A 20,037-nucleotide genomic window follows, 5' to 3' on the forward strand; every position below is an offset into this window, starting at 1 on the left:
ATAAACACTTCAGTGCTGCTAGTCTACTTGAGATACCAAGTTTTAAACAATGTGAGATGAAAGCATTTGGACACTTCAAGAACAGTTTCTGGAAGAAGCCTAAATGTAGCAGGAGAAGATATTATAAGTTCTGGGTAAGTACTGAGCTTCACATGTCCTTTGTCTGGAGCTGTCATCCTTATTTGTTATCATCTGATTGTTCATGTTCTTTGTGTTTCTGATTTTAATTCACATGAACAGGGTGTTACAGGAAAATGTGACTCCACAAATCCTTAAATAGAAAAGTGAAAAATGTATCACAAAATTCAGATATGGAGCTCAAAATAACAAAGGATCTGAAAAGCTTCTGTAATTTACATATATTCTGTCAGAGCCTGTACCAACCTAAGTTTTAAAAAAATTCCAAAGGACTTCACAATATGAGATAAAACAATAATTTTAGGCTATGATAAATGTAATTCATTGACAAATGATTTCCATACAGTTTCTAAAAGAAAGAGTTTTATAAGAATAGGAAGCTTTGTAAAAGTCTGCTAAAATTGATATAAAAACTGCAATAAAAGACAATATAATTTCAGAGTTAACCATCTATTTTCACTACTACTTTAGGTATTTTGTGAAAGGCATTCATGGTCTTAGAGATTTTTTTAATGCACCATTCCTGAATGATAAACAATCAAAAGAAAAAGATGCAACTAAAGACAATTCTAATAGAAAACTAAAATAAAAACTTATTACTAAGTGCAAGTAAAAGGTCACTTGCAGCTTATTTTCTGTCATATTAAAAAAAAAAAAAAAAGTTATACTAAAATTCATTTCCATAAAGGAGGGAAAAAAACCAAAACAAAACAAAACAAAACAAACCCCAACAACAAACTTTATTCCCATGCATCGATGTTTAATTATAGCAGATTTGACTTTAAGTCCAAGAACTACTGATTCTGGAAAAAAATACAAATAGTTCTTTAAAGATGATGTATGCATGGCTTGATACATAATGTAGACAACTCCATTCGTGATTTCTTGTCCCCATGATGACAGCTTTTTATTTCAGGTAAAATCTTAGTAAAGGGAAGGAAAATAATTGAATTATAAGTTTGGGGAGAGAGCAAGATGAAAAAAGCTGAGTTTTTCAGGATTTCTAATCCTTAACCTATCACCTGGGTTTGTATTTTGATACTATTACTAATGCTGAAGATTACCTACCAACATCAGATGTCCCTTTGATATGAATATAGATTTAGCATAAGTAAGAATATAAGAATGTACTTTTACAAGGAATTGAGACTGCTTTAGCTCTGCAAGCTCTTAGGGACAGACTGTGAAGGTGGACACGTACTGGAGCAAAGGAGGTACCTTTAGGAACACATGCTGACAAAGGCAGCTCTAACTCAGATGTCATTATGTTCTAATATCCTCCTTTTCACCCTTTTGCTCTGCAGGGCGGGTAAAGCGGACCTGGCATCTGATAACAGCAATTTAGATATACGGGCATCATATCTCAACTGGGAAGCACAGGAAACAAAGCCCTTGCTCAACCCTTGGCCATATTCATATTCATATTCAAATGAGGGCATATTTCAGAATAATGGCATCCTACTTCGAGTAGACCAGGTACAGGACAATTGTGGAGGCACAGCTCAGGAGAGCAGCATCCCTGAAGCACTGAAATAATTTATTTGTATGCACAAGACAAAAAGTCTGGATAAACCTTCTTTACTTTCCTGTCCATCATTCTCCTGTACCAGTCTCTCAATTTTTCCATTTTTATGTTTATTGTTCTTAAATGAAAAGTTCCAAATCACACAAGCAGTTAATGCCAATTAGAAAGATGCACTTTAGAATTGAAATATCTGGCTCCAGACAATATTCTTTCAAAAGGAAAAACTGATGAAATAAAATTATCTTCTAAAATAAGGGCCATAGATAAAGATTGCTCACACTCAAGGGAGAAGAGTTTTAGGAATACAGTTCTCATTAAAAAGATGTTTCATCCACACAATTATCAGTAAGCTGTGAAGAATAAATGTAGAAACAGAACTGGAAATAATGCAACATAGTGTGTAATGGAAGAGGCTGCACTGAAAACATAACTAACTTCTTAAAAATAAATAAGCAAATGTATTGATGTAACAGTACAGTTTACTGATGTAAACCCTTCAAAGCTCTGACAGCCTGAAGTTTCCTACTCTGCAGCATGATATCCAAGGTTCATTGCAAACCCCTGTTTATCCAACTAACTGCATTTCTCAGTAGTTCTATCTAATTAACAGTTTGGCAATGGAGGCGGCAATGGGGAGAATATATATGTAAATACACCAAAAATATGCTAGGGAATATTAAATGTGTAAAATCAAGCACTGAAAATTTAGGGAAGTGTCAGAATTAAGGTTTCTGTGCAGCCCTAATTGGGCAACCTTGTGTGCACGCATTATGATACTGTCTTTAATTACCCGACCACCTACTATTTTTTCCACTGGACCCCTGCCTGCACTGACTGACATAATGAGCAGCTACTCAATGCCTTTGTTTTCTTGTTATTAGTCAGTGTGTCCCCATGCCGCATTTATTGAGTGCTATTCACACCCTGCTCCAAGACTTATTAATTTCTGCCTGGGCAGTCATACAGTACCTATAGTAGCTCCTCACTTCTCAAATACCATTCTAAAGAGAGACAGGGAAAGATTGTATTAGCCGTCTTCAGCAGAAGGGGTCTGAGAAATTAAGATGAAAGGTATAAATTCAATTAAGAAGTATACAGTCGCTGATAGATGGAACCTGGAGCAATTAGGATTCTTCGGTAATTTGTATATTCAAATAATTTTCATTTACTTGAGCTATCTCTGTGAAAGATCAGTGCTTCATAAATCAGACCCAAGGGTGTCAAACTAAGCATTCAGAAAGTAAACAACATACAATTAGTAAAAACATGGCTTGATTAGATCGGAATCACACAGAAATTCTGTAACAAAGGCAAGAATAGAATCCAGCAGCTAGCATTAATGCTTAACCATGACAGCCTTGCCTTCCATTCCTGCAATGTCGTGACTCCTTCACACCTTGCCATTTCTTCAGGAAATGAGGCTGCCGTCCTAGCAACTTTCCTTATACAGTTCCAGCTGGCACCAGAAATGGTAAAATCTTGACAATGAATGAGGCTGAAGTCATCCCACTATGCACAGTCATGAATGAAAAGAAGTCTGAATGAGAAGTGGACAGGTGATTTCAATTATGGCATTTCCCAGTTCCTGAACCTTGACTTTGCAACCGTACTAGAATTATGTCAGCTTCAAAGGTAAATAAGCATACCAGAAAACCCAAGAAATCTGCCCACAGCACAAGAGTGACACCTATGTGGTCCATGGCAGGGCCAGAACCTTCCTATCCACCACACAGATTCCAGGCAGTTACACTAACACAGTAATAGAGGCAGTAGCAGAATACCACCCTCTACTTCAGTAGCCACACTATTTTTAATTATAACATCAGGATTGTTACTGGGAAAATATTTTTCCAACCAGCTCTAGTGAAAATAATATATCTTCCCCTAACCAACAAATATGTCATTAAGAAATAAAATATTCATACTAAAGAAGCATTCAAAATTTTGAGTCTAACAGGCATCCAAATTCCAAAATTAATTATGTAAACTAATTAAGATGTATTTAACAAGACAATGTTGTAAATAGCTTTTTGTGTCTTTCACCCACCAGTAGTCCTTCAGGCAAATTATTCACTGGACATACAAGCCTATTGACCTGCAAATGTAACAAAATAAAAGTCCAGAGGTCAGAATAGTGGCCTTGGACTCAGGCAGCTGGAGCTGTGGTCTGGCCTGCTACTGACCTGATTTGTGGTCTCAGGCAAATGAAAGCCTCAGGGTCTCACTTTCCCAATTTGTAAAATGGGATTGATACTTGATCTCAAAAAGAACTGCACGGACTTGTTATATTACTGTTATTGAAAAAAAATCCTCCCTACCTCAAACCTCTTCACATGTAAAACTGTGTATGAAGGTGAAGTATTTATTGTCGTCCATTTAGTTAGAGAATTATCATGTTTTCTACCAAAGCCCCATTTTCCCCCTGCGCACGGAGATCAGCGGAGTTACACCTCCCACCTTCCAGGTGTCACCCTGCAGGGACTGGAGAAGAGACGGGCAGATCAGTTCCAGGGAAGCACAGTAGGGGGAAACCTGAGGCACTGTCATGCACTCCGAGTCAAACTTAAAATGAATTAAAATTTCTTTTTGCAAAGTCCTCTTAAGTTGATGTGGATTTAGCTACTGGTCAACTCTAGACATGGTGCAAGTAAATGCGAGGATAAAGCCTTTCTCAGGTGCTCACTTCCCGTGCACAGCAGGTGCTCAGATATTAGAACTGGAAATTTGAAATAGTAAAATCTAAAACTCTATGTAAATCTATGTTCTGGAGGAATGATTTCAACTGACTATTCAAAAGTATAAATCGGTCATATCACTGCTAGTAAAACATAATTAGCAGAATGACATAGCTTTTACTTATTAATTCTATTTCTTTTCTACTACACAGGAGCTGCAGCAAAAAAAGTTATAATCAACAAAATCTTTTCTAATGACAGGTTTTTTTCTTCCATTAGCTCTGCAAAACATATTAATCCTGAAAGAATGATATTTCCTTTTAATTTTGCATAGCGGTGTGCCCAAATAAAAACGTTAACCACCAGGACATAATTTTCAGTATGCTTGTCTTACTTCAGATGTGTGTTTTCTGTTTGGAGCACAGCTGTTCATATTTCCGAACATAAGCTTCAGTGCTGTAAATATCTTCTCTATTGAGGGCTACATTCCCAAAGTACTGCACAGGGGCCACATGTACAAATTGTGTTAGTGCTAATGTAAGCTGTGTGCATGCAGATCCATGTACAGAACTTAGAAAATGTGGACCACGGACCTTGACCCCACCACTTTGCCACTGAACCAGAATTGTTCTATTTAATGCTGTGACTGTGACATAAATCAGGTTTTCAAAAGGATTTTATTCAGCTAAAAGAACTCGTTCTTGGATAAAATTTTAATAGATAGTGCAGCAGAACTGCATTAATGAAGCAAATTACTCCCAGCAACCTGGAAAACAAAATAATTTGGAAACTAAAGGTAAGATCGTCTGGGGTTTATTGCCACATTTTTTTCAACAGTAGAAGTCTGTGTTGTGTTTAGCTCAATTTCTTTACTTCTGTATTTCAAAACCAAGTCCTTTGCCTGTCAGCATTACGCAGCTGGCAGTGCTATTGCCTCTCTGCTAGAAGGTCAGAGATGCACATCTCTGACTGAGACATGGGCTTATATCCAACGCTGACGCTGCAACAGAGCGTTTGGGGGGATGTCGTTGCACAGTTAGAGCTGCCTGCCTTCAGATGAGACATTAAATCAAGGTCATTTCTGCCCATCAGTGGGGACCACCTGGGTGAAAGGTAACAATCCTGTGGCAATTTTCACAACAGTAGGACATAAGCACAATGGTCTTAACAATATTTGCTCCTAACAAATAGCTTCTGGTATCTGAGATTCTTTGGAAGCAATTGTTAAGCAAAATAATAGAAATCCATGGGACTACCCAAACCATGTCAATGATATTGCCCTCCTTACTTTGCAAAGTTTTCTCTGTTTAAGAGGAAAGGTAGCCTACTTCTAAGCACCAGAGTACTGAGTCCAAGTACACATTGAAACATTTTGTATAGATGATGTAGCATATATTTGTAAGTTTTTAGAAATATGGATTCATGAATTTCCAGTTTCCCAAAGGCAAATTTGCAACAATTATCAAATTAGGTTAGTATCATTCAGTCAATCTGCTGCTTTAGGAAGAGGGGAAAATACAAGAAACATGAGCGTATGGGAAATAAAAGCTAGTTCTGCACCATTTTCCTCTGAGTCCAGCAGTCAAATTTATTCTATGGCTGGTGACAAAAGTGGTGGTTGGTGGCCATCTACCTGCTCTGTGCCCTGGCTTTGTTGACTCCAAGGAGAGTATCTGATGAACAGACATAGGCATTTTTTAGCTTTCATAAGATCAATTTATACTGTAAGATCAAAAGCAGAAAGAAAGAATGGTACAACTACCAATGGATGTTAGGCTGTCATTCTAAAAGTGGTGAAATACCACATCATTTAATAAGAGATACAGAGATAATGTAACAGGAATGGAAGTGTGGTGTACTGCACTCGGGCAGTTGCAGAAATCAAGGATTTCACCTATTCTTCACGGACTACAATCAATCAAGAAGATTTTTTTTTTTTTTTTCTTTACTTCAGACACTGTCTGAACCAAAGTCGAGGGGGAATCACAAACATATAAAGGAATAAGATTTGATGGGGGGGGGGAGGGGGAAAAGAAGGAATCTGAATTGATTTGCAGGCAAGAAATTATAAAACATGTTTTTCATTCCAAGGAAGCCCTCAAAAGGAAATTGAGAGGACTTGCATCATTTAAGGTATTGATAAAATAGGGCTCTTCACTGTGTTAATTTGAGCAATCTTAGGCAGGTCTCAAGGAAGGAAATATGTTGCTTTATCCATTCATGTGACAGGAGAAATAAGAATGGAAGAATATCAGATAAAAAGGAAAACTGGACTAAACTTATCTTTGACCACAACTGAAAATAAGAAGTAAAACCTAATATATACATAGTAGATAGTGAAATAAAAATAAGCATACAAATAAAAATGCTGTTTCTATAAAAATAAGAATTAGGCATATACTTAACATCCATCATGGGAAAAATTCCGCTGATGTTACAATTAGATTTTGAGAGTAATTTCAGTAGCAACCTATTTCATTTCTATAACATGATAATGATTTCATCAGTAACAAATTCTCTAGGTAGTATCACAGTGGAAGGTTTAAGGATGGCACCATTAAATAGCATCCATAATTGTTACAATCAAATGCATATTACACAAAAAGGTGCATTTGTGGATGACTGTTAATGTACCAATTTGCTGGATTAGCATTTTGCTGAAAGTAACACTGAGCCTTCAGAACCTATTACCTATGGGCCAAAACTCATGTTGAGTCCATTTCCTGCTGCAAAATGAAACCTGTCATCCTTTCACAGTAGAATTTGTATTACAGCCACAAATACTACTGATTACCATTAACAGTTCAGGTATGATGGGGCAAACCACAGGTTTTCAAAATGTCACTGAGCATAGGGCTGGGTATTAACAGCTGTCAATATGCAGATGTTTCCTCACCTTGTTTTAGTCTCCTTTGCACTAAACTATTGCAGGGAACTGTGACCAGTGCTTTGCAAAAGGCAATGGAATTTCTGTTGTGAACTTGACAGAACACCAAATCTATTTAACAGCAAAGGGAGTCTTGCAGACACACGTATGGGATCCACAAAGCACAAGAACCTGAGGTTTCATTTGCAATGATACTAGGAGCAAACCTAAACAAGCAATCTAGAAACACATATGCCCTCCCAAATCACCTAGATAATTAAATAATAGACACTACCTCTCTCTAGAACACTTTAAAAAGATTATTCTATTTCAAATGCAAAAAAAGTAATAGAAATCTAGGACATTCTTAGATAGACAAATACTTCACTGCATTCAGAAATAACTAATGGTTATATAGAGAGATATCCATATTGGAAAGAAACAAAAATGCTACATTCATGAATCCTCTAGCAATTTAAAAATTCAAACAGATTTTAAGACGTATTATGTAATAATATCTACTCACTCACAGCTAATGTAGAAATGCTTGTTAGTGATATGTAGCTGCTAAAAGTATATTTATGTTTATAAAGATCTTGACAGACAAACTAGATTTTTCAAAGAAAAATAACATGCTTAGTGAGTGAAGAGAATTTACTAGAGGCATTTTTGCATTTAGTAAAGACTGATAAAAGATTGATTTTCAGGAATTCAGAATACAATTTCCTAGATAATTGTACAATTAATCTGAATGAACAAGAACTACAAATGTATATACAAATCAGGTGTTTTGAGCATAATATGAACTGCTAATTTCTTAACAGATCTGGCACTTTCTATTATGAAAACTGTTCCTCTAATGAACAAACACATTTAAACTGCAAGAATGCTACTGCAGACTGAAAAAATGATGGCCAAAAATCCTGTTTCCAAGAATAACTTAAACTACTGTAAGATTTCTCACATGGACTGAAACAAAAAAAAAAAACAAAAGCAAAAAAAAAAAAACACCCCACAAACCAAAACAAAACAGTTAAACAGTTTAGTTTAGTTCTAAAACTTTTAATTTGCCTCATACAACACACATCTTTGTGATCTTTTCCTTGTTAAATCTGCCTTATCTTTACAAACAGTCTTCAGATGAAAATAAATGGTATTTGCAGAAAGAGCGGGAAAGCAAGTAGAACGGAGAAAGTAACAAGCTGGGCGTCATCTTGGAAAACCACTACGTGATTCATCTTATGAAGAAACATCCATGCAGAGGTAACCTGTTACGTCATCTCCTGTCCTTCATTACAGCTGGATCCCATGCCAAGTTCTAGCAAACCGAAACAGTGAGAAGTGAGGAGGGGGTGGGCTTTTTCTATGGATAAATTAGGAAAAATAAGGAAGAGTTTTGCTTGATAACATGGTGATAAAGGTGGAACTGCAAGTGTCTGTATACACTAGAAGAAAGAAAAGAAGTTGAAATATTTAAGATCTTTAAAGAAGAAGGAACTAAAGAGGTATAAACACCTGTAATATTTCCCATATCTCAGTCTGAGGAAAAATTAAAGTGTTGAACTATTATCCCACCACACAATCTTCCAAGGGATGTGGGCAAAGGCCCAAGAATTGCCCATATAAAGCAGACAGGTTAAAATCTGAGTTCATGTGGAATATGGGTCGATCATGTACTAGCAGAGAGATGAGCAGCCAGCTGTTTTTTTTCAGCTCTAGATTTTATTTTTTGTATATTTAGCATACACTGAAACTAGTAGAAAAATATATGCATTATTCATGTTATTCATGGTAGACATGCACTGTAGTTTCAGTGAACAGGACTGGAAGTAATACCAGAGGAAATAGGGGCCTTAAAGGAAGACACTAATCTCAGAAACTTCAGAGTGTCACTGTAATTTTTTTTTAAAGGATTCTGTTATGATAATAGTTAGGTTTGCAGAAAATGATTTCTGCACTATTCAGATAAACGACCTCACAGAAGGCCATTTCTTCCCCAGGAAATGAAGAGTGGTAACACCCACCAGAATGGCAGCAAGCCATTTAAGAGCAAGTGGAGGGAGCTCCAAAATGCTGGTTCCTATGTGATTATCAACAGCCTGAACATAACAAATGTTTTAGATTTCATTTAGAATTTACCTTGCGTTGTGGCCAGCAGAGGTGGGAACTCATTTTAAACAGGAAACAATATCACCCCCATCCATTGCTTGAAAATGACTTCTCATCTACAATTATCTGTCAGTTATGCCTTCTCATTTTCAGCTATCACCAGCCTCCATACCCACAAAGTCCATTTCTCCTTGATTCTTGTGCTCAGCTCCAAAATAATTTATTAGGAGTTACACATGCTTATCAAAGACAGACAGAATTCATGCAGAAATTAATGACAGTCTATGGAAGTTGCTATATATCATTATATAATACATGCCAACACTGCTGTCACAGTACCTGGATTGCCTCGTCCTTTGTCAATCAGAATAAAGCATTAGTGTAGTGGAAAGATTATTTTTGTTGTTGTTCTGACAATAAAGTTTTGGCTGTAATACAATGGTAATAAGTGATAATTTATCAGGGATAGTAGATCCCCAATCATTTTATGACAGTCAATCTGGCTGTCCCCATATTACTTTTTGAACATAATTAGAAGTGGCTTGATCTAAAAATGTTATTTGCTGTTTATAAACATGAATACTTTACAAACATGATAAACCTGAAGTAGTGAAGAGTACTTTGGTCCATGCCAGCGGCAGGACAGAAATTGAGGCTAGTTTGTAAGAGTTCCAGCCTGTTCTTCTATCTGTTCTCTTCTGATAAACACTAATCATCATTATTTGCCTTACAATAATGTTATCAAATCCATCAGTCGTCACTGATACTGATGATGACAAGGCGCATCCAACACCAAGGACCAACTGCAGAAGAAATTAACAGGAGTGGACTCATCTGAATGGGGGGATCCCACAGCACAGTTTCTCTACCTCCAGGGCATTCTCCTGTGGGACTCTCTGAAGGTCTGCAATTGAGAGAATTAGCAAAGAAACACCATCTACTATGTGTTTGAGAGAATTACATTTCTCTGGCTTCTAAGTAGAGAGCCTATTTAGCCTCAAAACCACTGAAAAGGGTTTGTACTCAGCCATGCCAGTGTCTCCCAAAGGCTGCAAATAAACTTTGCAGGGACTCACTGCATTTGAGAAAGAAGTTATGCTTGTAAAGACATTGGAAAGAAAATTAAAAATGTATGTAAGCTCTGACCCGAGACACAAATTTGACATAGGTTCTGGTTTGGAATCTATTCCCAGTTGCTCTTTTGAAGCCTGCCACCAGCAGACTGGATCAATATAATGCATCATCTTGGGGCTACATTTTGAATCCATTCAGGAACCAAACCTTGTGCAGAATGCAGCTGGCTTTAGAACAGCCTCTCATCTCCTAAATCTCCAAGTTATACCTTCAAAGCTGATCTAAATGGCAATATAATTTTGGAGAAGAGATAATCTGATGATCTAGTGAAAGAAATTTTGGACAGTGCGAGACAAATCAGAGAGGAGGCTGAAGAAACAAATCAGCAGTTTTGGACAACATGCACTGGATTTAAAAAGAAAACCTACCAGGAAATAGGATAGACATTACAAATCTTTTACATGCTAGAAATAAGATGACATGAAAACTGTATTATAAGCTATAAAATGTTAATAAATCAATAAAAGTAATTACACAAAAAACACCTGAGAACAAAATGGTCAGTCATTGATCAATTCCATAATATACTGTATGTCATCAAATATAGGGTTATTGGTTTTACCTAAAGGCCAAACATTATCCTTCACCATGGTTTTTAATTTCTATGGTAGGATATTTGCCAGCTCTGATCTAAGCTTTCGGTGTACTACCCTGGAACTATTTTGGGGTAACTCCTGTGTGTGCAGTCAAGCATTTCATAGGAGTCTGAAAGCATCTGAAGAAAAGCTTAGAAAAATACTTTTCCAACTTGGTGTACTCCAGAAATTTTATTTTCTCTTTACAGACATGAATCCTAGGCACCAGTACTCAAAAGGGCAGAAGGGAGGAAGTGTGGTAGCATCACTGAACCAGGGAAATCAACAAAAACCAACTTGCACTTTGGCTGGTGCAATATTAATACGAGGCCCTTGAGCATTCTTTTCAGTCTTTAATTGGAGCAAGCGGGTTCTGCCCTCTGGAGAAATATTGATCTAAGACCTGTAGCATTTCCATCAATTTCAAATCCAAAACTCTGGGTCCTAACTACAAGAGCCTCTTAAAGACAAATTCAAGAAGCTGTACTTCAAAAAATGATGCTATTACTTGCCAAAAAGAGGACTTGACTGGTATGAACAAGGTAAAGGCAGTAATGCGCACCCCTGGGGTTGGGATAAAAATGGAGGATGAATTGCTGTTATTAAGTGGACAATCCCAAAATCACTCTAGTAATTTCTTTGCACTTGTTTTGGGAATTTCATTTAACACTGTATTTATTCATCTAATGGGTATGCCAACTGCTTCTCTGAGTGACAGGAAACAACAGATTACTGTAATCTCCCACTAGCTGAATATGAAAAATATATCAAATGGAGAGAAGGAAAAATAAAGATGGAGGAAAGAAATACTGCATATAACACAGAACTTAATTTTCTCCCCATCCCGCCCCAGATTGAATTGGTTTTCACTTCAGGGTGCAGCCCCATGGACAAAATTTACCATGAACTTTTCAACACTGGTGGTAATATCACTTACTGGTTTAGAGGTAGTTAAAAAATTATTTATGATGAGTTGACAAAATTTACAGCTACACCCACAGAAAATGTAGCTCCTTGTTACAGATACTGTAACTCTATCAAGTAGAGCTCTAAGGTGCACACACTGCCAGCACAGTAATGTCAGTAAGGGGCATGAGGCTTTTGATGCGACAGTCACACGGGTCCTCTTACAGACCAAATAACACATATTTGGTAGTATGGATTAATGTATTCAGTCAGACAAGAGAGACTATCCCAAGAAAAGCAATTACTGCTGGTGCAATCTGCATCTGCTCTAAGAGGGTCTCTGAGCTCATTTCTCTCTATGCAGCAGTTACACCAGTCCACCTGTTCCAGCGCAGTCTGAGAGCAGATAGGACAGATTAACAGCTCAAAAATGCATTTAAGGTTCACATTTTAATCTAACAAAAAGCCTAAGAGAAAAGGCTCACGTGGTAGAAACTTTCCACCAACTCAGAGAACAATAAAAAAGACCAAACTATGTATTCAATCCACAGAGCTTTGCAGCAGAACCTGTAGCTGCCAAATGCAGGCTATGACAGATGGCCATGGGAGCAAACTTGGAAAGCAGAGGCTTTCAAGGAAGATGGCTGTGGCTTTAAAACTAACTAGTAATTGGCACGATTACCAGTGTTGGGAGTCTGTCTCTTCAGCAAGTTATATCTGCTGTGTTTACGTGAGCACCCATGCACGTATGTGTGACTCTGTGTGTGTGGCTGGCACGCTGTTCCCCTGCAGCAAAGTATTAATAGCTTCAGGTCAGCTCAGTGCTGCACATCTCTGCCAGAACAGCTATGCTGGGCAAGAGCTCAAAGAGCCAAAATCGCTGATTCCTACAGCCAGCAGAAACCCCTTGTGTAGAAACAATTATACGAGCAAAATTCCATTTTCACTGGCTCTTTTTACTCTGTGGTGTATTTTATACACCAGTACAAAGTGTACTTTAGCTGTCATCACTGTATCTAAAACTAGCAACACTTTACTGGAAAGGGTACCTTGAATCTCTATGAGAAATAGACTCCAGGTATAAACTCAGGGGGGATGACACTGAACTTCTTATGATGGAAGCATCTTAATTTTTAAACAGCAGTAGTGGGAGGATATTCAGTGGGTAAATGATAGGGCACTGCTCTCCCAACTGATGAAATGTAACACCAAGAAGACACCTTGCTTGCTGTTAATGCAAACCAGCCCATCCTTCATTTAGCAACTATTATTGACAAAAGCTGAAATCACATCACGGTAACAGAATTCAGTCCTCATCCAGAGTCAGAGCAGTAAGCTCCTCTGTCCTCCTTTTGACCACAAGACTCATCCTCATCTGCTCATTACACTTGCAAGCCCACCTTTCCTATCTTCCCCAGCGATTTGTTCTCATTCAAGAAGCTACTACAGTAAACCTCTGCCATTTTCTTTACCAGTCCAAAGAATACTCCATTCACTCTGTCTGGATCACCTGCCATTTAAATAAAACAGAACTTTACTGATAGAAGTTCATCTATCAAGCTGGCTATCTGCAAAACTTAAGCTTGTTTCTGTTTTCCAAATGGTCTCAAACTAATTTTCACCATGTTCTGTGTCTCATTTGGAGATGCACTGTTCACACTTCTTACATGGAAAACACAAGTGGCACCTTCTCATAGGCAGTCTAACATTATCTAATATAAACCTCTCCTTTGCTAGCAGTGAAAAAATCCTCAAGAAGGCCAGAGAAATCTCTGGAAATTACATACAACCAAGGCGGATAGAAAATCTATGACACCAGGCACCTTTTCCAGTATAACCTGTACGCTCTGTTCAACAGATCTATCCAGCCCATGACTGTGCATCATAGACATTTACTTCTATCAGCCCAGATTCTTTAGGGATTGACTTTAGATGGCACAGCTCACTGGCTGATAGTAATCTCTTCTCAAGTCCCTTAGTCTTTTTTAAAAAAGCAGAGCTGCCACACAGGCAGCACTGCTTGACTCATCACATTCAGGCTCTGTGTGGAGCAGATTTAATTCCTTTGTATAGAACACTCGATATATTTATCCTGGCACTTGACTTTTTCCTCATGAGACACCATCAGAGTTGTGGCAGCTTTAAAAACCTAAGCTAATTCCATACATACAGAAGGAAAAAAGCTGAGCTGGCAGGATTTACTCTACTGAGGACACACATCATCTGTGCTCCCTTCTCTCCTGTAGGTTCGTAACAGCCTGAGTGGTTTCAAGTGGACCTTGCAGCTAATTCTGATGGTTCTGTCTTCTCCCACGCAAAAAGGAGGTTGGAAAGAAGAAGAGGGCAGTGGGGAGTCTGGTAGTAATTTGTTTGGCGAGGTCTATTTCTATACTATAAGATGCGCTCCTGGATTTGCTCATTTGATGGTTAAAGCCTTCAGCAGGAATATTATTTTCAAGTGTGTGTCTATGTCTCTCAGAGCCAGGAATGGGAGCTCTGGTATAAATAGCAAGCACAAGGGGGTGGGGGGACAGGAACCAAAAACCCACCATACAAATCAGTCTCAGAAGTGTACCAAGCAATGTGATTGTCATTAAAAATGTTTTGTAGCCAATCCTTCTGTAATACTTCCAAGAAAAGTTGTTCCTGAAAATTTATATAGCAGAAGCATAAAAATATCCAGAAGAATATATGGTGTGTTTAGGTTTAGTTTCATTATTAGTACTATTGTTATTATTAAGTGATTACTAAAGCTGAAATGATGTAACTGAGCAATTGAAATAAAATTGTGTCTTAGAAGAGATATAAATGATAAATGGCTATGAAACAGATGACCTTTTCTTAACAAAATATCCTATGAATTCTTAAGCTCTAACAGTGAATAAGATCCCAAAGGAAAAGACAGGATAGAAGTTGTGAATGTGCCAGAAATCAAATACTAAAGCAACTTTCTGTCACAGTGAGTTTGGTTCACGTAGCTTTTTAGTCTCCCTAGGACCCAGTTCTTCGCAACAATAGTATAAAACAAACATATCCGAAGTTAGCTAAATACACCAAGCAAATTCACAGTCTGGTACCTTCTGTTTTGACATGAAGCCTAGTGCTATTCTCCAAGTTTCTCTTCATAGTAAGTGTCATTCAGCATCCATCACTAACAGGCGAAACTTAAACCTTCCCAGTTTAATCACTAGCGTTACTTATTTTTAGTATTTGATATAAAAATTTCTGTCCCTTTAAATTTTTTTTCTCACTTCCCATATCTGGAAAGAAACTAATATTAAAACATCAGTCACATTCTTTTATTTCTTTGTGCATTTTTTAATTTAGTTATTAAAGTTTTATAAGAAGATGGCCTCTTGTGACTGGTATGGGTCCTTCCTATGATTACTCCTAACATGTTTGACAACCAAACTTTTGCTATTATTGAAATGGTATGTGCCTTATCTTCCTGTCAGATAGCACATCGCAGCCTGTATTTCTGCATGTTATGTTAATTTTCCTCTGTATTTCAGGTGCTGATGTTTTTTAATGCAATAACTTTATTCTGTTAAAAATAAAAAAGAAAAAAGGACTACACAAATATGGATAAGGTCGGTAGCCTCCTCCTATTTTTATTCATATCTGGGATATTTAATTTGTGGAAACCTCCACTCATTTTGGCTGAGTTCTACCACAGAAATCCTGACAGGAAAAAAAAAAAAAAAAAGGAAACTAGACTTAGGCTGTATGTTCACACATGTATGTGGCCATGTGTGCCACAACAGGCAAGCCTGTATACTAGTTTGTTCAGGTTATGCGACAAAATGGTATGTGATAATATGATCCAAATTTGTTTCTTCAACATCAACATAGTATTGATGAGTTTTTCAGTTGCGATAGGATTTTTTAAAAAATCTTAACTGCTACAATGCAGTCCTTTTATCTGGTGCTCATCACTATACAGTGAGATTCTTCAGTGTTCATGACACAAAGGCTCTTCTCTCCCTCAGAATTCATTTTAGATGAAGCCATTAGATCTCACAGTTGCAGTTTAATGTGGGGATTTTAGGTCATCTCAGAACTTACCCTTTTCCAAGAACAGTTTTAATCTTTGTATAGTACTTGAATATACTTCTTATAATTATGTTTCAAGTGTTATTGCAGCTATATTTCAGATTTTACGTATGTAAGAAAATGCTATATTATTTTAATACTGACAGTAGAGTAAAAATCTATTCAATATTCACCTTTCAGGAAGCACAATCAAATATCCAAGAACACTATTAGACTTGCCTAGCATAAAGTTTCAAACTGCTAATGGGTTTTAAATTGATGTCATAATGCTGCAATTTAAAGACATGATGTTCATTAATTTTGCCAGAACTCTTTGTAGAGTAGGAGTGGTATGAAAGAAGGAGGAAGGTTATATTTTCTATACCTGCTTCTTTTTATCTGCTTGCCTATTTTTGATACACAAGAAGAATCATTACATCAGCTTGGGGTGAGGGGTGAAGCTCACTCAAATGACAATAGATTTCCATTAGGTAACCACCATAGAGTTGTATCACTGTAATATTTTCTATGAAAAAATACCAGGAATAGCATAGAAGTAACTAACAAATGTTAGGCATGACATTTCTTAAAGATGGATTTCATGGGACCCATCACCAAAAATCCATAACAAAGTGGAGGAAACAAGGGACAGAAAGGTCATCTTGCTCATACACCTCCTTTTCACTGAAAGGTCAAAATTCATGTACTTGAGCAAGAGAGCAATACTGCAAAACAGGCAGCCATAGTCTCTCACAAATCTCAGGGAATTCCCTCAGACGTGGACATTGAAAAGGGAAAAGAGATCACATTGTGGAGGACTGCTAAGGGATCCTCTTCTTTTGAGGGGGGAGAGGGTGGGCACTGGATACAAATTTTCTAGGTGAAGAATCATCTGTTTCAGAAATATTTCAAAAATCAAACTAAAATGTGTCTAGAGCTAATGGACCAGTATAGAACAACACATCTATTTATATTTTAAATATAGTATGTTTACTGTACATAAAGTCAGTTTTTCCAAAATTGTTGCTATAGCTACAAATCAAGGAAACCATAGCAACAACCCTGTATTAGGTACAGCATTAATTAGGGGTTAAGTTATGTCTCTCTTTGCATTTTATATTAAATATTCCCATACCATCTAGTTACAGTAATTTTTTTTTTCAGATTTTTTAATACTAAAAATTCCATAGTATTATACACCCTTGAAATATGTCTTTATGGCATTATTCTGATCATGCCTAATAACATACATGTCAATATTCTTTACTTGAGATAAACACAGATATGTGTATCACCATATTTCCTGATCTTCTTTAATAAAAATCATTGATCACTTCAGCCTTTAACCATCAAGTAATTAATTTTCCATCATCTCATAAGGTTTTCAAGACACATGCCACTCAGCCTTACCCCAAAAGAAATCAGCTTCTTCCTAAATTCAACCTTTTTTCCTATGGATTAAAGTCTTGGGTTGTTTTTTCCTTTTTCCCCAGAAAGTAAGTATCAAGGGAGGGACAGGAAACGCAGAGTAGCAGTTCATCTAGATTTTCTGGCTTCCCTCTCATGTCAAATGACTGACTGAGTTGGTGGTAAGTTACTCTAATCACTCTGTTTTGTTGACCTTATATATGCACTATTTAAGTACACTAAGAATTTGCAATTAGAGAGCCCTAGCATGCTGCACGCAGCCAGGCCTCAGAGTGGAGCCTAGGAGGAACAGGTAAAGGAGAACAGAGAACAAATGTGATGAAAGGAGGAGAAGGATGTTGGAAGTGGCTGAGGAACAGGAGGGAGTGCTATCGGACAGCAGGAGAATGTAGGACCCAGTGGGGTGACAGGCTTCAAAGGGCACCCTAGAAGACTGAACACATTCAACAGGTGTACAAAGACTCTCTCAACAAAAGAGCAAAGAGAAGGTAAAAATTAATGTCTTTAAAAGTCTTCTCACCTGTCTTCCCTTCTATCACACAATTTTCTGATAATTCATTATGGTATAGTTTCCTCACCTTTTGGTCCTTGCCCACTGATGTGATGGCATATGTCCCATTTTGCAAAAACCTTGGCCACATTTGTTTAGCTGCACTCACAGACTGAACCTTCTACTTATCTCACATACTATTGCAGCATAAAAAAATAGAAAATAATATCTTAATTCCATTAAATGAGCAGAAATTCAGTGTATTTGGCACTCGTACAAAAATGAGAGATCTGTGGTTTTAATCTCTGAACAATTGAGAATCGCTGGCCATTTTAATATAAATAATATATATATGCTTATTTTATAAAGTAATTTGTGTTATAAAAACTGTAGTCTGAGAAAGCTATGAGTGTGAGTTAGGAAAATAATCTGTGCAAAAGCTTTTCACATGGGCAGCACAATAATATTTCCCTCTCACAGGGAATAATTAAGTCAGAAGATAGTGCATTCACAATTAGCAAGGCATATTCAGTTTCTTCATTAACATTTTAATTAGCAAATATTAATGTAATCTACAAATACAAGGGGGAAAACAATTAAAATTACTACATTTAAGGAGTCCTTCATGACCTAAGATAAATTGAGACAAATGCCTTACTAATCGATACTGGTCACCAACTTTCAGGACGTTCATTTCCATTTACTGTTAGAACTTCCAAGTGTGTTACCAAATTTAAGAAGGAATTAAGGCTCCCACAAGCTACATCTAACCTCTGATGAAGGCAGTGGTGAGTAAAAATGGATTAGTATGCTCCTCTCCAGTTATCAGTTCAGACTGATAGTGATCAAGTGACTATGGCAGGTCTACCTCATTCAGATTCCATCCCTGCCACAGTGTCAGTAACCCAGGGCCATGCAGAACACACTGCCCTCTCATTTTTAGTGGGTTCCTGGTCCCCTGTATTTAAGATATGCTGGACAGAGCCTTAGCCCTTTTGAACTCTACTAGGGACTTTTTTACTGGGACTAGGATTTACACCCCGACTCAACAGATTTCCTTTCAGGTGCTTGTCCTTTTTCTGCTCTGTAGATAATGTACTTTGGCCTCCGATATACTCAGTGCTGCATCTTACATGGACAACACTTAAAAGCTACCAAAATTTAAAAGAAGCTGCCCCCTAAAAAATATAACCTTCTCTCATTATGATTTTCATATTCAACACACAAACAGTAAAATAATTAACTAACTTGTCCAATATATCTATAGAACTGAATATCGTGAAGTGGTAAAATATTTTCATTTTCTACTAAAGCTGTTATGTGAATGAATTTCATTAATTAATATAATAATTGCAATTTTATAAAGAAAAATAAGTAGCAGTAAGTGAAAGTCTGACAGTATTTCTCATGACTGACAGTGCTATAACTGCTCAAAAACAACTTTTAGAATGAGCTTATTTTTTTATGTTAGCTTATTTTGCAAGCTTGTACTATATAAATAGTGCAGAGAGAGAGAGCGGAATAGTCTGGGGGAAAAGCACCACTACCACCAAAACCAAACAATGTCATTAGATATTTTGCCAGCTAAGAGAGTCTAAAGTAGGAGTCCCTGTAAAATCTAATTTCATCGCACAGAATGTATTTTGCAAAGCAGATAAAGGCATTTTAAAATACAGACTGAAAATACATACCTGTCTTTCAAATAGCTACTAAGTGTTAATGTGATAGTTTCAGAAAAATCCAGTAAAACTCTACCTTTAGAAATTTTCTACACTCACATATGTTAATTTCACAAATCATTCCCTTTTTCTCTTCCATGCATATACAAACACAAATAAACTACTTCCTTCAATATCCCAGTCAAAATTAAATGTTTTTAGGACTTTACTACAAACACACACAAGAACATTTCCTTTTAAGTCAAAAGGACTGAAGTCCTTGAAATTAATCTGAAAAATTCTCTCACTTGTATAGATACCAGTTTTCACTGCAACCAAGCATGATTTTGAGGTCTGTTCTCTCCACTGCAGTCATGACAGAAATTTTAAAAATTCAGTGGTCATTTACATGGTAGCACACTTATAAAAAAGGCACTTTGCTCAGAAACATTACTTGCTTTAGTTTTTACATTGGGCAGGTTGGTAGAAAAACAATTACGT

The 20,037-nt window shown here is 37.0% G+C and overlaps 1 protein-coding gene across 1 annotated transcript in view; it reads right to left on the reverse strand.

Annotated features, from left to right (window-relative positions):
* Positions 1 to 20,037, reverse strand: part of ST6GALNAC3 (ST6 N-acetylgalactosaminide alpha-2,6-sialyltransferase 3) — a 227,100-nt gene that overhangs the window by 102,993 nt on the left and 104,070 nt on the right. The window lies entirely within an intron of this gene.

The sequence above is a fragment of the Tyto alba genome, unplaced genomic scaffold (assembly GCF_018691265.1).
Source record: "Tyto alba isolate M040663 unplaced genomic scaffold, T.alba_DEE_v4.0 Super-Scaffold_1000006, whole genome shotgun sequence".
Lineage (NCBI taxonomy): Eukaryota > Metazoa > Chordata > Aves > Strigiformes > Tytonidae > Tyto > Tyto alba.